At 42.1% G+C, this 22,324-nt stretch overlaps 1 long non-coding RNA gene across 1 annotated transcript in view; it reads left to right on the top strand.

Moving 5' to 3' along the window:
- The window catches only part of LOC138296301 (uncharacterized), a 114,773-nt gene that overhangs the window by 58,245 nt on the left and 34,204 nt on the right, over window positions 1–22,324 (top strand). The window contains exon 2 of the long non-coding RNA XR_011203805.1: window positions 7,939–8,061. This is a non-coding gene — a long non-coding RNA (uncharacterized lncRNA). The remainder of the gene's footprint in view (window positions 1–7,938; window positions 8,062–22,324) is intronic.

Here is a 22,324-nt window from a genome sequence, read left to right as displayed (position 1 = left end):
CTTGCATCATCATTGTAAGAGTTTAGGGCGGAGTAACACAGTTCAACTAGGGTGGTTTCACAATGGATATGTTTTTATTTTTCAGTATTTATGGGGTGGTCAAAGCCATTCTTATCCTCTGTTTGGGTTGGGTCTGGCGTGGATCAGCTCTGCGGGCGTATGGTGGTGTGGGACACTGTCTCCTAGGTTAGAGCCACAGCAGGTATTCCTTGTGTAGCCACGTCCCTCCTGGAACGGGGCTGGGCTGCTCTGTGTTGAGAAGGTCCGGGTGCCTCTCGGGTCTGGCCTCTGACTCTGGTACTTCCCGTCCTCTCTCTTTCTCACTTGTGCGCTTCCTCGGCTCCTGAAAACCGGGCCCCGCATCTTCTCCTCTTGTGGTTGTTGCTGTTGTGTCCTCCTCTGGCTTCCCAATTTGGTAAGTGTCTTCGTTACTCCTCTCGGGGTTTTCCTTCGCGCCCTCTTCCGGCGAGGTCAGCCTCTTTAGGTTGTGACCCCAGAAGTCTCCAGCTTCCCGGGAGATGGTTCTCCATCCAGTGCCCCGGGGGAACACATCAGGTGTTCCTCTTCCCTGTCGTGCCCCCGGGCTACTCATCGGTCTGTGCTTGTTGTTATGGGTCGTGGCCTGTATTCAAGACGGCTCCGTGACAATCATCAAGGATCTGGTTGATGAGGGTTTGTGATGCGAAGTCTGGTGTTGAGAATGCATTGAGCAGCAGAGAAGATGCATCAGCTCCATGGAGCAGCGAGGCTGCGATGCGGAGTGCTGGCACCGGAAGCAGTCCATGCAGCAGATGCAATGCATTGGTTCTACTTGGGGTTGCACTGCACAGAACAGGAGAATCGCTTGTTCTGTTGGATCCACAAATGGGCAGGCAGAGCATCTTCAGTCCCTCTTCCAAGGGTTGATAACTGGGGTGGTCCCACTTGGCAGGGTAGGACTCTCAGTTGCAGGGTGCTTGTTACAAGAGACTTGTAACCTAGAGTCATTCTGGTGGTCCTTGGTACAGATAGGTTGCAGGTCCAGTCCTTCTCACACAGGCAGCAAGGCAGCAGGCCAGCACAACAGGCAGTCCTTTAGTGCAGCTGTCCAACAGAGTGGCAATCTTTGCAACACCACAGCAGTTCTTCTTCCACAGGTCCAGAAGTGTACTAAAGAGTTGGTGCCTGAGGTCCAATATTTATACCTGGTGCCTCCGTTGAAGTAGGGGAAGCATCTACAGGTTTCCTTTTGAACTGCACAGGTTTCCTGTCTCCCCTGTCCTGGCTGCAGGCCAACTATTGGTGGTATGCAATCCTTTGTGTGAAGGCAGAACACAGCCTATTCATGTGTAAGTGGGACTGTGCATAACTCCATCCGGCCCATCCAGGCAAACCTAAGATCTCTATTGTGTATGGCTGTTTAGGTTCAATACACAAAGCCCAACTGCCAACTACATCCAGTCATGTGACCCGGAGACAGGCTGTAAGCACTACTGGCTTAGGCAGGAATATGCCAACTTTCTAAAAGTGGTATTTTTAAAATTGTAACCTAAATCTGACTTCCTCATAAAAAGAGGATTGTTCGTTACAGTTTCAAAGACAACACACACAAACTATTTACCTGTTCCTTTTTGGAATTTACAGCTTATTAAATGTAATAATGTAACGCAAATGTTTTTCTATGGGAGAGGTAGGCCTTGCAATTGTGAAAAACGAATGTAAGAACATTTCAAAACATGTAAAACGTAAACGTACATGTCCTACTTTTTAAATACCTGGCATCCAGCCTTGTGGGCTGTTTAAGGCCTGCCCTAGGGGTGACATATGTATTAAAAAAGGAAGGTTTGGTGCTGACAAATAGGTTTTCTTGCCAAGTCAAAATGGCAGTTTGCAGCAGTACACAAAGGCTGCAATGGCAGGCCAGAGACATGTTAAAATGCTACTTAAGTGGGTTGCACAATAAGTGCTGCAGCCCTGCTCGTAGCATTTAATTTAAAGGCCCTGGGTAGATGTAGTACCACTTTACTAGGGACTTATGAACAAACTAGATATTCCAACTGGGGACAAGCCAATATTACCATGTTTTAAGCAGTGAGCACATGCACTTTAGCATGGTTAGCAGTGATAAGCAGCACAGAGTCACAAGGCCAACATAAATGTGATCAGAAAAATAGGGGAGAGTATGGCAAAATGTTTGGGGGGAATACCACCCTAAGGCTGACAGGTATAACAAAACAAATATAGTTAACCTAATTAATGTTCACATATTTTGGAAGTCTGAATTTTCATTACAATGATCCAGTCAGAAAAGGAATAAAATACGGTCCTGTAATATTTCGGGTTGATATCCAGTCTCCCATTGCCAAACTAATGTGTGTGTGTAATATATAATTTCCAAAGGATGCCTTGCCAGTTGTTTAAAACTAAGTTGAATTCATTATGTCAAGAACACTATGCACATGAAATAATCACTATGATTGTTAACATTTGGCATAATATTTAAGATAAATTAGTTATCTGTATAGCATACACATTGTCACATTCTTTACCCATCAGAGAAGTGAAATTGTTCAATATTCCCTTTATCTTCAGCAATAAAACCTGTTATGTTTAATAGGATGGATGATATTTTGGATGCGTATTTTGTATTGTATTTCATTTCATTAGTTCTCTTTTTCTTCATCAAAACTTTTGATATACTTACATATTTTAATCTATTTAATATTGCATTATTTGGTAATGGATTATGTTTGTCTCCTTACTCTTATACATTTAATAAAATATGTTTAACACAGATTGAAGACCAAGCATGTTTCATGTGACCCATGTGAACTGTAGTGGACAAAACAATGTTCCACTACCATTATCACTTTGCACAAAATCTGTTCTCTGGCTACATATCTGTCCGTTAAGCCTGATTGGTGAGAGCTCATTATACTTATCCTATGTTGGTCAGAAATATCAACAGCAACAAATCACGTAAGGTGTATTTAAATGTTCTGCGCCAATTAGAATCCTGTTACAGCAGATTGGCAATTGATTTCAGATCACATACCCGCCGGGGCTGAGATAAGGCAAAAAATGAACACTGAACCAGAAATCTAAGAGGGGCTCTATTTCTGTCATTTGCCAGCTGGAGAAAAACTGTTCCTGTGTGCATGTCACACCACAGCTGCAAAATACTGTCAATAGAAATCCCGTTCGTGACCCACGGACAAAGCGAGGTAGTGTATACTCTTTTTAACCATTGTAGCTCAAGGACAAAGACAATATTTCCTTCCAGGTGAACAACCAAGTGATGGCCTCCTACTTAGAAAATATCTTTGTCAACTATTTTATTTTTATGGCTTGCTCTATATAAGTTGACAAATACTTATCTTGCTTCTTTTTGATTTGGTTATTCTTTGCCAGTAAGACTCTATATTTGAATTTGTCACGCACAGGATGTAGTTTACATGTATAAAGCCACATGTTTAGATTCAAGCCAATCCTGTGGAAGTTTCTTAGATACACTTTATAGGTCACACCACTTTTAGAGTGCCACCTTTCTTATCCGTGTCAAGTGTACGGTCTTTATAATTTTGATTAAATTTAGCGCATGACATGGAAGGGGTTTTCAAAGTCATTTGGAGAGATTTAGGGCCATAATGTTCCGTGGGGACACAGGAAAAATTTGAACTTCCAGATTACGAACATTTGTTTTATCCACCTGACAAAAGACTCATGATGATGTTCTCCAGTAAGCTAAATATTTTCCATATTTTCTATAAAGTGACTTGCAAACACAGATTAAGCAAATATATATATATATATATATATATATATACAGTGTCACTGGAATTATGTGGCAGTGGAGGAGAAAATGATGGAGCAAGTTTGTCAAAATTATGCAAAAAATAGCGAAATTATAAAAGAAACTAAGGATAATTTATCTGGTATATTAATAAATTGAAGGCATTATATTGAAGTTACTTTTACATTTTACACACAGATACTAAATTGATTCATGCCCTTTAAAAATGCATAGACGTCAAAGGAAAGAAAACTATATATTCAACAGCTGTTCCTCAAAATATGATTCTCCAACAACTAATATAGTTTTTCTTGCAAGGAAGCAAATTATAGCGTCAAGGTATGCTTCTCTCCATAGTTAAGGCTGATGATGTGACAGAATAGAACAGGTGTTAGTTTTGAGTATAAAATAATCCTAGGAGGATTGACGATCACTTATCGGAAGATAATTTACCAAAAGATTTCTTGAATTCTACTCTGTGTATTACCTGTCTACACTGTTCTTCATCTCTGCATGGCAGTGCTTAAATTGCATCAGTGGTGGCAGGTTTTGGGCACTGTCACTAGTTTTTGGGGACCAGGACTTATTTTCCATCATCAGATTTTGATCCAGATCTAGAGAAAGAGAAGCAGAAAAGGTGAAAAATGAAAGATGAGAAAGAAACTGTGATAAAGGGAACACATATGAGAAATAACCTGATACAGTAAAATGAAGAGACAAGAAGTATAATGTAGTGGAAGAAAGCGGCAAAAGGTGGAATGACTGGCACTCAGCAACCCTGGCATTCAACACAGCAGGCAGCGGACTCCAAAGAAAAACTTTGAGCTCCTCCACTTAGCAATTTTTCTTACAAATTAAGCACTGTAACACAGATGGCCAAGTGGCAATGACATAGTTGCATTGAGGCAGTGAGTGTGAAGCTTGCAAATAAAGGGGAAGCTGCATTAATGAATCTGTTAATTCCACTGCCCACTCGGATTCACATGACTGTTTTTTTACGCTAGAGGGCATCATCCCACAAATGTTTGAATCTATGATGCCTGGTCTCTTCAGTTGTGTGCATTAGAGTGGATTCACAGTGTAATCTGCTAACCGAGCCATAGATGTTGAATCATCAAAATGTCAAATGTTAGACCTATCAGACTTAGGGTGGTCTTCCGCCAAACTTTGTGCCTGCTTTGCCTCTATTTGCTGACCTGTTTTTATTGGCCCTAGGGCTCTGGACATTTTACCACTGCTAACGAGTGCTAAAGAGCATATTCTTACTCCCCTAAACATGGTAACATTGATGTATTCATAATGGGTGTGTTTAATTTACTTATAAGTCTCTAGTAAAGTGCACCATATGTGTCTATAAATTAAATACTAATAGTGGGCCTGTAAAAGCAAAAAGAACAGGTGATGGACGGAATGCTGAATAATGTAAACACTCACACCCAGTCATAAAGATCTGGGTGTAATCCATCATTTTTTGCCCACCACCCCACACCAGTTTGGACCCAGCCATATGGAATTCAGTCTTGAACCTGCTTTCCATGGGAACAGTCCAGCCCGAAATGCCAAGCAAGATCCTCCCTGGACTGGAAACAAGCATCCTGGGACCAGTTTTGGGGTATTACCGTTCATCAGCCATGCTAGCTTGAATACAGTGGTGTAGTGAGCACGAACCCATGTCTGTGCATACTCTTCCCACTTAGGGCAACAAAAGCAAAAAGAACAGATGATGAACGGAATGCTGACAATGCAAACATTCACCTAGTCGGCCTGTGGCACTGATTGTGCCACCCACTTAAGTAGCCCTTTAAACACGTCTCAGGCCTGCCACTGCTGATACAGTGTGTGCAGTCTGACTGTCATGTCGACTTGGCATTTAAAACCCCTTGCCAAAGCCTCAAACTCCACTTTTATTACATATGTCACTCCTAAGGTAGGCCCCAGGTAACCCACAAGGCAGCGTGCTATGTCATTAAAAGGCAGGACATATGCTGAGTTTTACATGTCGTAGTAATAAAAAACTCCCAAATTAGTTTTTCACTACTATGAGGCCTAATGCGCTCATAGATTAGCATCGGGGATTCCTTATTACCTTTAATAAAGTGTAATTGCTGATTGGGAAGGAGTAGACGTATCATGTTTAGTACCTATGGAATTGTAATGATAAATCCGCTTTAATGGTAAAGTCGGATTTACTATTACAATTCTGAAAATGCAACTTTTGAAAAGTTGCCATTTTCCTGCTTGCTCTTAGCCATGTGTTTCTGCAGCCTGTCGGCCATACACGTCTGGGCTGGGAATGACATCTGGTTTCCTGCATTCCCTCTAGACAGCCTCACACAAAGGAAGTGTAGGTGTGATTTAATGGCCATCTGCATGATGATGAGTCAGATGGGAGGGAGGAGCTGAGACACCTGAATAGGCAGTGTCCTATTCCCACTCAAAGGACTGCTTAACCCCTGTACTGAGTCTGGAGCCAGGGCAGGAAGGGAGGACCTCTATGCACTTCCAAGACCCTTCTTTGAAGTTACCCTTCTTTGAAGTTACCCCCACTTCAAAGGCACCATTAATTGGGTATTAGAAAAGGACATCTGACCCTATCAAATCAGTACACTTATGGACCTGTGGATACTCTGCCAGGAAGAAGGACTGCTGTGCTACTGAAAGGACTACTATGCTGCTGGACTGCTGGTCTGGAAGAATAGCTTTTCTGCCTTGCTCACCTGCCTGCTGCCTGCTGGCCTCTTTGCCCTGGATTGAAGGACTGGACCTACACCACTTAAACCCAGATTGACTCCATGGTCTTGTCTGCTTGCCTCCTGTTCTGAAGTCTCAGGGACATCAAAGACTTCCAGCAACCCTACACAGCACCTGGACTCTGCCACCTGTGAGTCCTCCTCTGTCAAGTGGTGCCAATCCAGTCCTGGGCCCTTGTAAGTGGGTTTCCCTGTGCTGAACCAGCAAAATCCAGGCATTACTGTTGTTGCACCAGTTGGAACTGACAAATCTCTTTCGACAACGCCACATCACTGCTCAATGACTTCGCATTACTTCATGGCAAAGGGCTTGGTGATGATGCATCTCTGACAGGGCGGATCAGAACCGACGCATCACCTACATCCAAAGGGATCAATGCCAATACATCTCCTCCTCTGCTCCTCGTATCTGGTTATCGACGTTGACGCGTCCTCCATCCAAAGGTACTTTTCAGCAGGACAAGGTTGGTCCCTGTATACGACGCACGCTCCATCGTGGTGGGCTTGACTTTTCAGATTTAACCCAGACTAAAGCGACCACTTAGCTTTAGTCTGAGTTTGTGCTTTAAATTTCTAAGCACTACAGTTTCATTCATTCTTTCTAATGAATTTTTGTTGTTTTTGTCTTGTTGTATTCATTAAATTAAGCTCTATTCTTCTATCCTGGTTTGGATTATTTTTGTGTAGTGTTGTCACTGTTTTACTGTTTTGAGTGTTGCACAAATACTTTACACATTGCCTTCTAAGTTAAGACTGCCTGCTCTGTGCCAAGCTACCAGAGGGTGAGCACAGGTTAATCTATTGCGTGTATCTGACTTACCCAGACTAGGATTGTGGTTCCTGCTTGGATGGGGTGCATGTCTCTGCCGTCCACAAACCCCATTTCTAACACTAAAGTAGTAAAAATTACATCCCGCACTGTTTGACTCCAACAGAGCTCATGCGGTAGGCCCTGACCCCTCACATATCTGGTGACAACAATTATATTTAATGCTGAGGATGTAAGGGGAGGTCAAGAACTGGAGATTAGAGAACATAAATGAGGCTATTGACCGCTCTAGTTACAGGGACGCAGCTATCAATGGTTCTGAAGGTATAGTGGTACTTGGGCCGGGGATTGGGGGCCCAGGACACCCAATTTATAGCAGTATTTTGTCACTCATCCAGGATTGACAATTTCCCATTGCTTGTACGAGGGCCATGCTGTTTATCTAGTGCTCTTTTAGAACCTTTTCAACCAAGGATAGCAAGGCTGTGCCACTGATAACAAAGGATCAAACTGGGATAATAGCTGTTTCACTGACTAAACCTAATCAGTGTCTATGAACCAAATTTCTCAAGTATCGCACACTCACACCACCACTCCTATGACACCATACATCCAGATGATCTCTCATTTTTTTGTTACTTTTACAGAGCCTCGACTTGTTCCAGCACCTGTCTCTGAGTTTTTCTGGTCTGCACCGTCCCCGCTTCCCATTCCCAACTCCTCAGCCCTGCAACCTGGTGATCCTGGTCTGTACTCCTGGCAAGCACTGGGTAAGCACTGCCTATGGCTTATGTTACTTCCTCAGTTATGCCACTGTTAGGTCTGTGGGGAATTGCAAGGAGCTATAGTGATTGGTTGAAACATTTTAGAATTTACAGGCTATCCACCTTCCCTATGCAGACCAGTGAAGGCATAGTCTATCTCTTGTCAACTGCAATCCTATTTGTTTGTGGAAATCCTTATTTTATTGCATGTGTAGTTATTCTGTATCATTTTCTGTTCTCTTTTCCTCCTCTGCACTCAAACACTACCCTATTTCATACAAGGTTGCAGTTTCTTAAAATAAACACATCAAGGTGCTTTTGGCGGGTGCAGAGAAGTCTGCTTCATCTCATCGTGTGCTCAGAAGTTAACATTAAACAGCAAATCGTTGTTTTTAGAGCTTTAAGCTAGGGAGTTGGAAATCTGTCTTCAACTCCTCACCCCATGAATGGGATTTCCCCTTCGGGTATGTTTCTTATTATTCTTGTTTGTCATCATACTCCCTGTTATAATGACATATAGTGCCTTCATTCTACATATCTAGATTGGCATAATTAAAAACCACACAGTTCTTTCCAGTTTTGTTGTTGCTCTGTATTTCCATTGTTTAATCAGGTGCAATAGGCACAAGCGAGCAGGACTGGAGCATTACAATGCCAGAGTTCCTTTGTTGGACGTTACTGTTCTAGGAGAGCTAAGTGAAGCCTATAGGGCCCATTTAAATTGCTGTATTAACTGTCTCTTGGACGATAAGTGGTGGATTCCCTGTTACACCATATGCATGGTTTCCTCTGCCTCACTTTACAAATGAGTAAGCACTTGGTTTCCAATGGCACAGCCTCAGATAGTTGAAGCACCAGCTGGCAGCCCATCGAACACATGGCTACAGGCTTTACAGTGTCAGAAGGCCCGCCCATTTTAAGTAGCCCTTTCAACGTGTTTTTCCCTAACTGAGTCCACTAAGAATGTCATAGCTGTACTTTGAAGGTAGAAATAAAAATGCCCAGATGTAGGGAGAAAACTCCCTAGTAATCAGGAACATTGTTTATTGTTTTTTTCAAAACAAACTCCCATTTTGGAAGTTTGTTTTAGAAAAGAAAAAAAGAATGCTAACTTTTTTTTCAACTATGCTGTGGAAGGTGAAGGTTTGATTGCCTAGTTGCAACATTATTTTCCATTCCATTAATCCACAAATAAAAGTCTTTATTTATTACTTGTTGAAATCCCTATATGGCTATAATTGTACTTGACTGTATCTTTGACCTTTAGACATTGACAGGGACTGGTAACATTCTTAGTTAGATGGCTTCAATGTCCTGATGAGACCCACTGTTGCTCTTAGGGTCGAAGCGTCTACAACATAACCTGGGGTTGTTTTTGAGTGAATTACATGAATTCTATAACTTTGAATGATTTCTCACACTGACCTGTTATACAACCCATTGTTTATCTCTTTGTTTCTGTTTCAACCGTATATAATTTTTGCAGTGTAGCTGTGTTGTCTACACTCACGCCTACTTGATATCTTTTATGTGAATTTTTGAATGATCAATACAATTTAAGCTGTGAATACTACAACAGTGGATCTTTGTGTTATGTTTCAAGTCTGCTACACATACATGATTCCAATTTATTTGGGAGATGCAAGTGTTAAAGACTGTAAGACGTTTGTTGAATGAACCCTAAACCGCTGAGGTTTTGTTTTTCTGAATATGACCATGGTTCTGTCTTGGTATAAGGATTTTTCCTGTGTTTAATACAGTTTTGTGATGCTGCCATGACATTGTAGACCAGTTGGCATTCAAACTTTTGCCTTGTTATCATGAGCACTTGTTGCAGAAATCCCTCGCCACAACATCAAGGAAATCTTTACATGGTGCACTACAAGGCTGTTGGAGGTGTGACCTCTACTGGACCAGCAACTTGACAGTAGACTCCCTGGGGTGTAATTCACCTCCTATGCTCTTATGTTCACCTGATTGTTAGACATTACATGGTGGCAGGTTTTAACTATTTTCGTTCATCTAGAATGCTGCAGCATTGTATATGGTAATTATGTACATTAGGAAACTTTGCATGCATCAGAAATATTCCTGAAGACTCAAATTGATAATGTTCTTAATGTACCACAACAGGACAGGCTGCAATGAACAAGGCTTGTTTAATTCTATTCACAGCCTCCTACTTAAGAACACTAAGGGGGTTATTCTAACTTTGGAGGAGGTGTTAATCCGTCCCAAAAGTGACGGAAAAGTGACGGATTTACCACCAGCCGTATTACGAGTCCATTATATCCTATGGAACTCGTAATACGGCTGGTGGTATATCCGTCACTTTACCGTCACTTTTGGGACGGATTGACACTCCTCCAAAGTTAGAATAACCCCCTAACTTGGGTGACATTCCAAGCCCTGGAGAATTTGTGAGGGGGAAGGCAACTATATTGCCTGGATGGTAGGTCCATCTTCTAATGATAGCAGTAATCCAAATTGAGCCTTGGATCTTCAGATTGCCAATATGGGACGTCAGGAATCTCCCATCCTGTCATTTCCCAGGGGTTTTTGGCCTGGTGCATTTTCACCCTTGGCTGGCTTAACTGATGCTCATCACGTGGCATTTTATGTGGATGTACTGAGTGTACAACAAGAAAACCGAATCAGTATGTAACACACTCTAATTTAGCTTCATCAGAATTTAGCCTCATCAGCTATAAGCAGCAGGTGATATAACTCCTCTGTGAGTGGTATCATTTATATGAGAGCAAATAAGTATGTCATGTCATAGATAGTAATTTAGGGGCCATTAGGATTGTTCGACTATGGTAGAATCTCTTGTTTGCACTTACAGAACCAGTAGGTGAGCCCCAAGGCAGAACCAAAAGAGTTGAAGCTCGGAGGTTAAGAGTGAGGAGTAAAAGCATAGGAGTCACTCCCACCCGTGGTGTAGTTAAAGAATGGCCAAGGTGCCAGTAGAGGGGTTTGCAGATAGTGTTGATGCACAATGATGCTACCTGGGATTCATGCACCAAGTATGATTTGCCACTGATCATCAACCCATGTGACCACATTCACCAAGAGTTTTCTAATAATGAAGGGGGTTTTTCCCCAATCTAACCTCCTCCAACTAGTGATTCAAAAATAATATGGACTGGTTGTGGCCCGCTAATATCCAAGCCAAATTGGCATATATCTATTGACTCTGAGGCCAATTCACAAATATTTCGCTGTGATTTAATTATGTAGTACTCCTTGCTTAATACTGAACGACAAAAGTAAGCCAAGAGTTCTCTTAATGTACCCCTGGAATTCTGAAGTGAGCCAGAAGTACTACAAGAGTAAGAAACACTTATAGGAAAATATTTCTGAATCAGAACCTGAGTCTGTAGTTAATTATGCCTCTTAATTATTGTGTGTGCTCTTTGCTTTCATCTATAATTTTCTGTTAATGAAAAGTGGGAAGACACTAGTTTGCCCTCTTCCCTCTACGGAGGACACAATTTGGAGTTGTAGGAAACAAGAAAGAAATTTGTGACAGTTTGAGTGAGTGTGTGAGTGGTGAGTAACTATCTGAGTGGGTCTGAGTGGATCCGTGGGGGCTTGAATTGGGCTCTGAGTGAGTGAATGGGGGGGAAAGAGACAAAAGCTCTGCTGTTTGACAGCGGGATCTGCTTAAAAGGTCCCACTGTCAACAGCAAAGTGTTTGCTTTGGCTTGACTGCAGCTGCAGCGCTGCAGCCAAGCCACAGCAAACAGCTATGTCCCAGGGGTAGCAGTCCCCAGGGCCATCAGAGGCTCCAAGAGAGGGGCCACATGGCTCCCCTCCAATGAGAATAGCTCTGGGGGTAGTGATCCCTGGGGATCCCATTGGGACCCCCATTCTTTTTTTAATCATTTACCCCGGGGATGGTGGTCCCTCGGGCAACGGGGGGACCGTTCGGCCCCTGCAAATAAATAGCTTTTTGCCCTGGGAGGTGGTGGTCCCGGGGGAGGGTGCGGGGACCCCCCCTGCACCAAATAAAGTGTAGCCCCGGGTGGTGGTGGTCCCCGGGGTGAGGGGGGCCACAGCCCCCGCATTAATTAAATGGATAGCCCTGGGGAGTTGGTTGTACCCGTGGCTGTGGGGAAGGCCATTGGGCCTCCCCCACTTACTTAAAAACATTTTTGCCCTGGGGGATGGTGGTTTCCAGGGCGCGGGGGTCGTGCCCCTGCTCTTATTTCTACATTCGCCCCGCGGAGGTGGCGGTCCGCAGGGCTTATTAAAGCTCATGGATGGGGGCCCCGTGCTCCCCTCTCCTCTATGATGCTCCAGGGACCTGACCCACCGGGGGGCAAATAAAAATAAGCACAGGAGACTGCATTTTTTTTTAAACATTGGAAAAATTTGCGTATCCATCCGTGGATTTTTTTTGCCAATTTTTTTTTTTTTTTTATGCTTTTTAGCCCTGGTGGGGTCAGGGCTAAGGGGTCAGGGTGACTCGGCTGAAGCCGAGTCCCAAGATAGCTGCCAACACTTCTTTGCTGAAGGGTTCTAAGCCAATCAGGTAGCAACACGGGGACAGTTGATTCCTGGGAGGATCCACGTCCCTATATATCTATATTTTTTGCCCTTAAATTTCTCTGAAACTACTGAAAGGATTCGCACCAAATCACAAAAAACGTGATCTGCGGAACAGAATCTAGCTTTGTGTCAAATTTGGTGTAATTCTGTTCAGTGGTTCAGGCTTTAGGCGTGTCTAAAGGTTCTATAGAAAAATTAATAGGGAAAATGCGTTTTGGGACCCCTCCCCCTTTTCTCGGCCCCGCTGGACAGATCACCCTGAAACTATCAAGACAGAAGCTGAGCTTAGAAAAGTATAGTTTTGGAAATTTCGTGAAGATTCATCAAAAAGCGCCAAAGTTATTAACAAAACAAAAAACGCTTTTTCTATAGAAACTAGGTCCTAACTATAACTACCTAGTGGTGAACACGTATATATATATATATATATATATCAGTCAACAAATACCATCCCCAAACATATATGTCAGTAATTTAGTAAGTCAGAAACATTTTTGCACTTGATGGGAATGGTCACCCCATATTTTTGTTCATTTCTCCACTGTTGGCAATATTTCTTTGCAGTTCATACGGGTCACTGGTGTTCAGGCATGTACTTTGCGCTTTTGACACATGTCGCTACAGTTGATCTTTGAACCAGCATTGGTGTTTGATTTTATGCTTCTTTTCTCTGCATGGGATCATGAACTTTCGTCATGTAGGCATATTTTTTTTTTAATTCTTTTCTTATAAACAGCCTTTGACACATGTACAGGAGCTGCTTTTTGAAATGTACTTATCCCTGTCATCAAGTATCAAAATGTGATTTTCTTGTTTACTTTTTGCAGCCTTGAAAAAGTCACATTCGTGACGAAACACGTTTCGGCTGTCGAAGATCAATAGGAATTGTTAATAAAAGGATCTCAGTTTTACATAATCTTCTACGCATCCTTCTGTAATGAGATTGTTTCTGACTTATTAAATTACTGACATATGTGTGCAGAGGGTATTTGTTGTCTAATAATTTGCATTGGTCTCTTGTGGATCAGTAAGTTATTAGATCTGGGTAGTAGGGCTTCTCCACTTGACCAGCACCAAGTTAACTGTTGATTTGTTGTTGAGACTTCCCACTACACTACTCAGAATTTTTTTTATGTGGAGGTGTAGGATTTATTCCACTACTACCCATTTTGTGTCCTATTTTATATATATATATATATATATATATATATATATATATATATATATATATATATATCTGTCTCTAACATGCGGAAGAGTTTCAACTCACATCTTCAGTTTATATCACTGCATTGACAGACCTTTATTAAAACTGATAGTTGTAAAACATTGGCTTAGAAATATTTATGCCTTCCTGTGTCCTGAAGACAATGACTCAAATGAAATCAGAGGAAAGTCATTTGTCACATATACCCTATATGTGGCCTAAATTCTTATTATAAATGGAGCAACATTATAGTTTAATAAATCAAATAGAAGAGCTTTTTGTACAGTGCATTTGTGGGTCTCGTGGATTTGAAGGTACTCTCATATGTGATAATGAAGAAAAGAAAAGGCTCAGTGAATTGAAAGATTTGACTAAGATCAGACAATTTGTTTAAGTGGAGAAGCTGGGACTGATTGCAGATTTTCTGGTTTCCTATTGCGTAATTCATTTACTAGATAGGTATCTATTTCTCTTGCCCATTTTACATCAACAGCCATTGCTTTGTCGTTACTTCTTGGCGCACAAGATTAGAACATTGGGGCAGGTAGAAGCCCTGTGAAACCTCTGCTCGTTTTGGCCTTCTGGGTCTGAGAGGATATGAGGGTCCAAGTGACCCTGGAATGAGAGAGAGACAGGCATTTAGCTTGAGCTATCAGTGGCTCGACCACCTCCAAAACTGGGCCTGAGATGGCAGAACAGCCTACAAAGACGTGTGTGATGCGCAGGCAGGACCAATGGCATAGATCTGGTTAGGCACCTCCTAGTCACTCATTCCACACCACTACACCTAAAGAGCTCTAAGTGGGTTGTTCCTGCCAGGTTTGAGATGTGGCAGTAATTTAAAATAGATTTTGACATGTCTCCCTATTGGGTCATAATGTCATGTCTTTTACAGGCAAAAACAATACTTGATTTCCCCCACAACAACCACAGAAAACCTTGAGGCAACTCATAACAGGGATGAAGTCCCTGTTTACGTTTGTATGACATTACCATGCATGCATTTACAAAGCATGCCTTTACCACACATCCATTACAATGCAGTGCCTTTACCACGCATTACCTTTACCACGAAAGCCTTTACCATGCATATACCTTTACCACGTATGCCTTTACAATGTAAGATAAGTATATATGAGTTAAGTAAAACCGTATTCCATTACTTACCCCTAAGCCCTAAAAACACCCTTACCACCCTATTCCCTTACACACCTCTAAACCCTAAAATAATCTTTACCACCCAATTCCCTTACCCAATCCTAAACCCTAAAAACACCCTTACCACCCAATTGCCTTACCCACCCCTGAACTCTGAACACATCCTTACTACCAAATATGCTTACCCATCCCTAATTCCTAAAAACACCCTTTCCATCCTATACCTTTCCCACCCCTAAACCCTAAAAATGCCTTTACAACCCTGTTTCCTTACCCACCTCAAACCCTAAAATCACCATTACCAACCAATTAACTTACCCACCCTTAGACCCTAAAACAACCTTACCACCTATTCCATTACCCACCCCTAAACCCGAAAAACACATTACCACCCAATTCTCTTACCCACCCCCAAACCCTAAAATCAACCTTAACTCCCTATTCCTTTACTCACCCCTAAAACCTAAAAACACCCTTACCAGCCTAATCCCTTACTCCCCTAAACCCTAAAATCACCCTTACCACCCTCTACCCTTACCCACTTACCCACCCCTAACTTACCACACCCCTAAGTCCTAAAAGTTCCCTTGCCCTAATACCTAATATACACACACACAACTAATTACCTTGTGTTTTTTAGGGGTATGTCTATTTTTGTGGTACATATCTGGATGAAATATCATGCAGCCCAAAAAAGGCACCCACATACTGGTCAACTGGCATGCTTTGTAGAACACATGATTTAAGTTTTCATGTATTAAGCCAAATTTTTACGTAAATAGGCCAGGTCTCTTGGAAAGTATTCCTGTTTACATCTCTTTGTCAATAACCCTTTCAGAGACTCCCCACCTGTTTCATCCAACTTAAAGCTGCAGCTGCCTGGGATGATGACCACAGCGATCTGATCAATGCACAACGCTGGAGCTGCACACTCTTCTCGGGACTCATGTGTGCTGCTTGCACACGTGGGGCACAGCAGTTCAGCAATTGATATTGCCTGCTGCAGCATTGGTTTTCCTCTGTCGGAATCCCCTCCTGTATATGAGAATAATCAGACATTTATCCGCATGCTAGTGATTTCATCTTTCGCTGTTGGGTCCTAACAAAATCCAGCTTTGTTCACTTTCACTAGTTTCAAGACAGATTTTCAGGTCCCCTTGCACTTCACCACCCACTTCCATTAGGTTCTGCTGGGCAATAACCCATCTGTCTCTGGAGTGTGACAGTGGGTCACGGTGCAGAGTTTGTGGTGGTTACATATCTATATGAGAATAGCAACGCAAACAGGTACACTTTACTGATAGTTCATCAGCATCCCAAAGATTAGTTCTTAATGACATAAGTATTTCTAAACACACATTCACCCCTTGGTACATCTTGGTGCTGAAATAACAGATGTTTATATTCAACCATCCATACGTAATCATTTTACTTGCTTAACTGTCCATGCACTTACCTATCTCCACAACCATACTGAAAAATACCTACCAAATAGGCAAGGATGTTTGTACATCTGCTGCTGCAGAATGTGTTGTACCTGTTATTTGAGAGTTGAGGCTTCACTGATACTTCCTGTTGTTGACCTGTTTGTGACAGTAGGGTGCTTGTATTGCTGCTCAATTGTCAGGGAGGAAAGCTTCCTCTGCTACTTTTACTATGCTGTACCTGATGCGTGAAGGAAGGAAGCTTGCACTTCTGTCCATTATGTTTTGCCTCCACGAGGAATGCCCATCTTCACCTATTTTGTGAGGGATTCATTTTTTTGTGAAGATGGAAAGCTTTTCAACTGATGCACAGGTGTATCTCTTTTATTGGAGAATGGAACTTGCACTGCTAATACCCATATGTGCCTGTTCTGTGGGTGACACTTGCACTGCTGATGGTGTCCTGTACCTACTCTCTGAGGGAGAAAAGTGTGTTCTTTCATGTTTCTGAAGTACTAATCACAGCTGCTGTTGTGTACTTGTTTGTTGGTGCCATAAGGGTGCACCTGGATGTGGGTTCAAACAATAATCATTAACATCCAGAAGGTGTCTTGTATTCTTTCAAAACCTGTAGGAAGGATCGCCACCTTTCTCAGAGAAGAATACAAAATATTTATATGTATGTTGATTTATGGAAGGGCCAGGAGATGGTACTTAAATAGCAGGTTCGGTAGAACTCTATGTATTATTTTGTTTTTGCATAGTAAGTCTCCCTCTATTTGTATTAAAACATAGTTAGCAATAGTTTAGACAGCTACAAGATTATTTTCACGTGTTCAGATTGTATTTGCTTCTTTATGCTGTATTTCGAAGGGGGATATACTTGATTGTGACGCTTTTCCAGTTTTTTACCCGACTTGGCATGTAAATTCAGGCCAAACCAACTGTCAACTTCAGTCCTCATAAAATAGCTTGGATGGTCAGAGTCCTGCACCAGAGTTTTGCATATAATCTTAGAGCTTACATTTGTAGTCCAATTACGATAGCTTAGTGGGAAAAAGCTTTTGCAATAGTTGCCCCTGCTTGCACCTTTTTTTCTGTGTACCTACATGCCCCTCACCACCTTCTGCACAGGGCTAGCGGTGGAGTGTTGATTTGCAATTGTTTGTTGGCTTCCATCCGCTTCCTGCCGCAGCCTGGCACACCTACTCCTTCTATTGTTATCTTTCTAAAGTCAAAACACTGGTGTCCTCTCAATACCAGAGAATGAGGAAAAAAACTGTTAGGGTTATAAATGGGCTACAAAACATCTAGATGGTTCTGTTTCCTCGATCAGTATTGCATTCAGCTCGAACTACACTGAAATATCATCCTACAACTAAAGTACACATTAAACACAAGTGAGCATAGTATACATAACACAGCTCAAAGCTATGCAGTTGTCTGAGTGGTTCCTTTGTCAGCGATACACCCTTTCAAGTTATATCAATAATTCACATATCCATTGTGAAAATGTTAGATTAAACCTGCTACATCCACAAACACTTGCAATGGCATCAAAGCCATATAAATTAGAAAAGTAGCTCAAAACGTAACCGCTTGAAGCAGAGCACTTTCGTAGAAAAAAACAGAAATTGCAATGTCCTTTAGCACACAAATCAATGCACATAATCTTAAAATCTTTAAAGTTGTGATACCATGACTACTTTTTGTAATAAAAGGGAGGAAAAGGAGAGATCACCATTTCTTTGCTGTGTAGATTGTCACAGTGTACAACAGTTGTATGGTCCAGTTGGTTTTAAACGTTCCTTTCCTTGAGGTGCCTTAGGTCATTACATACTGCTAGGTAATCTGCAGTATCTTCCACTTTTTTCAGCTTCCAGATCTCCCTCTTCTTCCAAGCATGGCCTGCAGCTGGGCCTGGGCTACTAGAAGGGCTGCTCTTGCTGCCCAGCCTCAGCCTGGTCTCCTCATCTTAGGTATGGGTTTATGCTAGAGTGCTCACCTAGGCCGTATGTTGCTGTGCGGAGGAACTGGACTGGAGAGGTCCAGACTATTTTACTACGGCCCTATGCTGAGGGTGTTACTTTTCCAACCAGCAGAATCCTAATCTCCTTCTGCTCTGTCCATTACCACCATCAGTGGCCTGAGACCACCCCAATCCGTTTTAATTTAATACATCTTGATGCTAGTTGGACAATCGCAGATTCACACCCCCCCCCCCCCCCCCCCAAATATTGACTGAGCTACGCCCCTGCACATGTACTTGACATTTCTTCCTTGACCCTGGTTCATTGCTAGATTCTTCTCGCATTCATTTGCGCATGCCTATCAACTCCTGGCTTTAGCCTGCTGACTTCAGTTATCTGCCTCAGTTTGCCATATGTTCCCAGCAGTAGCTGGCATTTCTGTGGCTCTTGCTCCATTTGAACTTTGATCACCTTTACGCCATGCTGCACAGGTCCCTCGAGTTTCTTGCTCATATATTTTTTGTGTTTATTTTTTGCAGTTTTTGTATAACACAAATCTGTCCCAAGGGCCTTGCAGCGCTTTATATGAGAATCAAATTTCACTACACATTTCTTTTGACATTGGGTAGATTAAATGAGTTGCGCAGAATCACAAGACGTTGAGCAGAGGGCGGGGCTCGAACTGGGTTTCCTAGTTCCACATTCGGCAGAGCTCTGACTGTAAGTCCCACCACCCCTACCACTAACACTAAACTTCCTTAAAGCTCTTTTTGAATATTGAGAAACAGCCTGACTGCATACAGGCCCAGGAAGACTTAGCCTCACTTGCTGACCTATTTCGTAATGCTTGTTGTTGCAGTATAACTGCCAAAAATCCATAGCTGTCAGGCTGATTATCCACTCCACCAAACTTTGTCTTTGAAGAACAGAAAGGTAGGGGAAATGTCAATAGTGGTGGATGTGGGAGTAATGGTGGTACTTGTGTTGTCCCCTTACCCATTTGGTAGATGAGGTAATGAGAGAGGCTAGAGTAACAAGCACTGGTAATGCCAATAGGTCTAGCTTTAATGTGGCAAAACATCCAAGCACATGCAAGCACAAATGTTGTGCTGGTAATGGCGATGATGTTGTTGTTAATAGTGGAGGTGATGGTGGTGGTAGTCGTAATTCTGGTGGTAGTGGTGGTGCTAGTGATAGTAAAGGTGGTGGTGATGGCTTGCATTTGAGTCCCAGCAAAACCATTTAAAATAGCCTGCTGGAGTCTTAAAAAATATATACAAAAAATATTGCTTTCTGTAGAAAATGCATGTGTGAGCTTAAGAATTGGATGTGTGATAACTGCATGTCTGTCACTATATTATTCATAGGTAATATGGTTCCTCATACATTGCAATTCAAAGCAAGCATTCTATGAGAGGTGGAATGATTCACCAAACTGGCAACAGCATGAGTGGAAAGAGCAATACTCCTTTAGGTGAAGACAAAATCCACGTTATGTACATTTTAAAGGAGTTATAACACACACACTCAATCACTGATCAATTTGATTTTGTGGCAATCATGATCGATAAAAGTGCAGTGCCTAAATGGAGATTCTCAAATGAGCTGTGACCAGTAGCAACTCTCTTTTACTAATTGGATCGAAAAAGATTTTACAGCATGCACGAACACATCTCAAGTCAGAATACTCAGCTTTCTTAAAATCCAAAACTCATCACGGAGGAAGAAGTTGTAAGTAAGTTTAAACATGCACAAAGAAATGTAAACCTGCAGAGTCCACTGTTCCTGAGAAATTGGCTTTGCTCACATTGTAGAAGGAGTTCTGTGGTTTTGGTCAGAAATGTGTAATGGAGGACGCTTTGTCACCAGAGCATGTCACAAGTGAAGTCGGTTCATTGACCATTTGACGCATTTGCAGTGGACACGGTTGGTCATTTATTCGCCAGATTGCAGTGGACGCTGGCAATAAATAATGGGACCAAAAAATTATGTTAGATTACCGTAAACTGTACACATAACTAACTCTTACACCCACATCTTGAATAGCTGTTTTTGGTACGAGAAAAGTTTCCAAATCAAGTCATTATCGGAACAATTGCTTCTGCTTTTCCATTTTCAGAACATTTGTCAGAGGCTGGGGCAGATCACCCTTTCAAGCACCCCCATCTCAGCTTTTCTTCAGCCCATTAAATCTGGCACAGGTACATAAATATAATGGATGAACCGAACGTCTGACGCGGGCAGTGATGCTGAATAAAACTCCTGTTTCTGTGGATAAACAGAGCTCTGGAACCTCTGCTCAAAATGAAAAAAATACCAACACTGGGCTGAGAATGGTTTCCTTTTATTGGAGACACATGTTCCTCCTCCTTCCCCACTCTAAAGAGGGAGATCTCAAAACCATCTGTTCTAGCGACTGCTCCCCCCCCCCCCCCCTGCCTCCTTCGGACAGAAAGTAAAAATAAATGTCATTAACGGACCACTCAAAACGGGGGCTCATGAGTACATCCAGTCCAGTTGCTTTTAAATCAAACTTCTTGAATAATTTCAAATGTAACTGTAGTAATGATCCCAACCAGTACATTCTTCCGGAACATAAATAGTTTCTGATCTGAGCTCTCGATAAAACCAAAGATGAACTTCATTTATTCGCACGGAGTAGTGCAGGGAAGTGTGTGATTTCTTGCCAGGCATACAGAAGCAGAGAAAGAGGTAAATCATTTCGAAGTTAATTCCAGAAGAAGCAAGCAGTACAAAATGTGCTCTTAACTTGCAGATTTCGTGACCAGAAGCCTTTGGTTTTCTTTTTGTCTCCGCCTTACTGATTGACAAAAATTGTGAGTGCCCACTTAAGATTTGGTGTGCACTAAGGTCACATTCAGTTGGTGTTTTATTTGCACACTAAGGCACTGATTACGAGTTTAGGCGCTATTTATCGCATCTGATAAACAATAATATCAGGGGCACATTTTTGATTGAGTGTGATAAATAACACCTATTGTAAGTTGGTGGGGAACACTATCTATATTTTAATGTTGAAAGCACCAAAATCCGCATGATACGGTAAATACCATATGCTTTGCCCGTTACACTACGGCAGGTTAAACCTATTGTTTTTGGATGTGTTAAATACCTACTAACTCGTAATTCAAGGGTTTACGCACAGGTCGGAATATACTAACCAATTTGTAATCTCGGCAGGTCCTGTGACCAGGAAGTAGGGCATTCCATAGGCCACCCCTGTACACAATATCACTAATGCTTTTTCAGCTCACAGTTGAAAAATCTCCCCAGTGGGTATTGGGGGCTTGGGGATTAGGGCCAGGGGCTTTACAGTTGGGATAGGTGAACACCTCAGTCTGGGTTAGCCGACACTTCGGCTAGGGATACAATATGCTATTTTTGTGTTATTTTAAATAGTGACAAACTGTGCCATCCTTAGTGAAAATGACATGGGGCCATATTCAGAGATTTGCAGATGGGGCACTCCAAAACAAATATGGCAGATTTCCGTCCACTGTATTACAAGTGCTCTAAAGTGCACTAAAACCTTAGGAAAGTAATATGATGGACGTGATTTCAACCAAGCTTAGATAGAGTATCCCCTCGGCTGAACTCTAAATAAGTCCTACAGCTCAGCACTTCCACCACATGTGTATTTTTTCTGTTAAATTGGTACAGATGATTCATCTACATGACACAGTTTGCTCTTCCATCACATTTGTAGTTTTTTTAAAATTTAAAATCATGTACGGGAGGGGAAATTAAAGAAACACTTGTTTTAAATCATTCTCAAACTCATGGGGCATAATATTTGCCCTGACTTGCAGAGAGTAAAGCAAATGAGCCCTACTTCATCCGGAAGGGGCAAGGGAGGTGCCCACATTGTTATCTCCATGCCTAATACGTTCACAGTGGGGGTTATCCTAGGTCCCAAGCCCAGTGCCTGATGTCTG

Source organism: Pleurodeles waltl, chromosome 5, assembly GCF_031143425.1.
Source record: "Pleurodeles waltl isolate 20211129_DDA chromosome 5, aPleWal1.hap1.20221129, whole genome shotgun sequence".
NCBI lineage: Eukaryota > Metazoa > Chordata > Amphibia > Caudata > Salamandridae > Pleurodeles > Pleurodeles waltl.
Note: the sequence above shows the minus strand (reverse complement) of the source record. Positions and strands in the feature narration are given on the sequence as shown.